Here is a 4,342-nt window from a genome sequence, read left to right as displayed (position 1 = left end):
GAATATTAAATGATCCAGGAAGTATTAAAAGAAGATGGAAAGAATGTACTGAGTCCCTATATCAAAAGGAATTGGCACATACAGAAAAATTTAATGAAACAACATATGAGCAAGAGCCTACGGTGATGAAGGAAGAAGTTCAGGCTGCTTTGAAAGAAATAGCAAAAAAAATAAGGCCCCAGGAATAGACGGTATACCAATTGACATATTTCAGCTAACAGATGCTGCCCTGGACGTGCTCATGTGCTCACCATTCCATAGTCTTATCAAATATTATAATGGTTATCCATTATGTACAGTGTTTGGATGAGCTTCCTGATTGATTTATGCTGGGAAGCAAGAGTGGCATCTCCTTTGTGAACTAGATGCCTCTGGAAACTCTACAAACTCTCTAAATTTACAGAAATGATGGTAGTTATAGAACAGAGTTCTGTACAAAAGTCATGCTAGTCATAGAACAGAGTTTAGGCTTTGGGCAAAACTTATTCTCCATTGTATTCAACTTAACCACTTAACCACTGGTAAGTGAGACTAGTGGTGTTATATCTGGAGGAACACTTTTCCACTTCTTACATCATTGTTTGTCAATGTGCAGTATGAAGTAACTTAAGTTTCTGTGATGCTGTGATACTATTGGGGTATCAAATAACAGAATGACTTCCCAATGTGGACAATGTTTGGTGGAGCTCTCAGTTGTAAATGAGGTTTGGAAGCAGGACTGGCAACCACTTCCTAAACCACATGCCTCTGGAAACTCTATGAACTTGAAGAAATAACTACAGTAATGGAAATGCATTAGGTCTTTTGTTCATAGATTAACTATGAGTCATGCTCAACTCAGTGGCAATCAGCACAAAAACAAATGCGTCTACTTGTGCATTACATAATAATTTTTATTAATTACATATATTATTTATATTTCAAAATTTGGAAAAATTGCAACAACTCTGAACCTTGCTCTATCCTGAGCCTAACTTATTTACCTGACACACCTATCCCAATTTCCCCATTACCTCAGTGACTGAGTCAATCCATCTCATCAAGAGTTTTCCTCTCTTGTGCTATCCGTCCACCCTCTAAGGACTGGTCTCTCCTGAAACCATGTCCAAAGTATGTCTTTTCTCCAAGGAGCACCCTGATTTCACCCTCTCAAGAATTAACCTGTTTGTTCTTTTAGCAGTACCTGGTATATTTATTACTCTTCTCCCGAAGCATCGTAGCTCAAAGGCATCAATTCTCCTTTTATCATCCCTAATCATTTGTCCAGCTATCTGATACATAGAATGTAATTGCAAAGACCATGTCCTATATCAGACACACCATAGTCTCCAGACTGACATTGTTGCTCTTCAGTACTCTGGAGATGTCTCTGAAAATAGTCTTTCCCAATGCAATTTGTTTGTTTTTTGTTTTTTGTTTTTTTTAAATTTCCTGACTGCTGGTACCAAGAGTGTTGTGTGTGGAGCCAACCAACAATCTCAATCTCTTCACTTAGCTATAATGATGCTGTCAATTGGCTTAGTGGTGAAAATCTTTGGAATCTTTGTTTTCTTGATTTTAGGCTTCAATCCATATTGAAGGCTGCAGTCCTTGACCTTCTGCACACACACACACACACACACACACACAAGCATACTTTAAATTTTCACTAACTGCCTTACCAATTAGTACAAAAAATAGTAAACACATTCTACAATCATTTTTCCTTAGAAATAAAAGACTTATGATTTAAAATATACTTAATATCTATTTATCTATTAAGTGTTGGAAGCAGGTGATTTCTCTGCTGTTTTTAGGTGCCATCAAATCTCCTTCTACTCTTAGAGACCCTACGTACAACAACTCTGAAACCTGTGCTTTCCTGAGGCAATCTCATTATCTCTGACAGACATAATCCCATTTCTCCAGTCACTGAGTCAATCCATGTCAACCTAGGTCTTCCTTTGTTTCACTGTCCCACCACCCTTGAAAGCATAATGTTTTTCTCCAAGGATTGAGCCCTCCTGATCACATGCCATAGTATGTGAGATCCAGCTTCAAAATCCTTGCCTCTAGGGAACAGCTTAGTTTCACCTTCTCCAGGATGGACCTGTTTTTAGTCCTGGCAGTCTACAGTATGTTCAACTCTCTTCCTCTACACCACAACTCAAACACATCAATTCTTCTTCTATCATCTTTAGTTGTGGTTCAGTTCTCTAATGCACAGAAAGTAATTTTGAAGACCATGGCCTGTATCAGCTACATCTTAGTCTCCAGATTCACATCTTTGCTCTTCAGTATTAGGACAAGAGAAAGAGAGAGCAAGAGAGAGAGTGAAAGAAAGCGCGTGCGAGAGAGATTCTTGACAGTATACTTTCCCAATGCAATTCTTCTTTTGATTTCCTGAGTGCTGGTGTCAAGAGCGTTGACTATGGAAACAAGCAAGTTGAAACTGTTGATAATCTCAATCTTTTGTTTTTTATCATGATGCTGCCAATGGGCTCCATGGTGAAAATCTTTGTTTTCTTGATGTTGAGCTTCAATTAATATTGAAGAGTACAGTCCTTGACCTTCTGCAGCAAATTGTTTAAGTCCTTCTTACTTTTAGCAAGCAAGGTTGTGTGAATCTGCTTAATGCAGATTGCTGCGGAGTTTTCTCCAATCCTGGTGCCACATTCCTCTTCATAAACTGCAGTCTCCCAAATTATCTCTTCTGCATATACATTGAAAAGGTATGGAGACAAGTTCCATCCTTGATGCACAATTTTCCTGAACCATGCAGAGTTTTCCTGCTGTTCTGACTACTATTTCTTGATCCAATAAACTTTTCACATAATCACAATTAAGTGTTCTGGGATTTCCATTCTTCTCAAGGTTAGCCAAAATTTGTTGTGGTCCACGCGGTCAAATGTCTTTGCATAGTCAGTGAAACACAGATAAGCATTCCTCTGGTACTCTCTGTTTTTGGCCAACATCTATCTAACATTTGCTATAATGTCCCTAGTACCACAATCTCTTCTAAATTCAGCTTGCACATCTCCTAGTTATTTTCTGATGTACTCTTTCCAGTTGTTTTTTTACATAATCTTCAGTAGAATAGTTTTTGTGTGTGATAATGTAATTTCCATGTTCTGTTGGGTCACTTTAAAAAAAGTGGGGAGTTAGCGCGCTGGTGGGAGTTGCCCCTATGGTGGCGGCGCTGGAGAAGTGGTCTCAGCTGGAGAAAGGAGATCATCTGGAGAAAGGGGCGCAGGTTGCAGCGTGGTTGCAAAATATATTTGGAGATCATCCCATGCCGCAATATGAGGTGAACCCACGGAACACAGAGATTGTCTATCACCTGTCAGAACGGAACAAGACCTGGGACAGGGATGTCTCCCTGGTGATAGAGGACTTGAAACAGAAAGCAAGCGAGTGTGAATCCGAAGCTAAGCATCTTCAAGACCTTCTAATGGAGAGTGTGAGTCCCCCGCCCCGCCCCCCCCAAGCTCTCTAGTTCTGGTTCCCGGTACCTGAATGCTTTGGTTGAAATTGCAGTGGTGCTTGAAACGAAGGACACTTCACTAACTAGTTTCATTCCTGCAGTAAAGGATTTGACCAACAATCTTTTTCATATCAAATCCAAAAATGAAGAAATCAATTCTGAATTATCAAAACTTAAAAAAAAAATCTAACTGGAACACTAATATTAGAAAAATGTCTACAAGAGGACTTCAAGAAAGCAGAGCAGCATCTTTCTAGGGAAAAGGCAAAAACTGACCAGCGTCTTCAGAACGTGAACTTCCTAAAAGCAAAATCCAAGGAGTTCAGATGTGGAATCAAAGCATCAGAGGAGCAACTTTCAGCCAGGGGCATGGACGCTTTTTTGTCTCATCAGTCACTAGTAGCTCTGTCTGAGAAACTGGAAGAGCTTAAACGCCAGATTATATCTTTGAAGAAAAAATTGAGATCCTATTTAGATCTAATGCTGAATCCATCACTTGCTCAAGTGAAAACTGAGGGGACAAAGCTCAAGTGAAAATTGAAGAAGCAAAGAGAGAATTGGAGACTGTTGAAGCTGAGCTTACACAGAGAGTGGAGATGATGGGACTGTGACCATGGCCCGCCAAGCATTTTCCCTAGTAAACAGAATAGGTCTTCAAAGAGTGCTTTTCCTCTTGGCATCTCTTAGTAACTTAATTTCTGTGTCTTAGATAAAATAATAATGCCATTATTGATAGGATACTGTTTTCTGCTTGTATTTTATTTTTATGGCCCAATACTGTTTATATTAAGAAGATTTTTCTCTTTTTATTTTAATAAAAACCCTTTTCTCTTGGTTAAAAAAATGTAAAAAATGTGTAATAAATATGGATCTCTTATA

At 38.9% G+C, this 4,342-nt stretch overlaps 1 pseudogene; it reads left to right on the top strand.

Annotated features, from left to right (window-relative positions):
• The first annotated feature begins 3,166 nt into the window (after positions 1-3,166).
• Positions 3,167-4,074, top strand: LOC102865462 (annotated as a pseudogene).
• Positions 4,075-4,342: the final 268 nt, after the last annotated feature.

This window comes from Elephantulus edwardii, unplaced genomic scaffold (assembly GCF_000299155.1).
Source record: "Elephantulus edwardii isolate Elephantulus edwardi_28Jun2011 unplaced genomic scaffold, EleEdw1.0 scaffold00198, whole genome shotgun sequence".
Taxonomy (NCBI): domain Eukaryota; kingdom Metazoa; phylum Chordata; class Mammalia; order Macroscelidea; family Macroscelididae; genus Elephantulus; species Elephantulus edwardii.
Note: the sequence above shows the minus strand (reverse complement) of the source record. Positions and strands in the feature narration are given on the sequence as shown.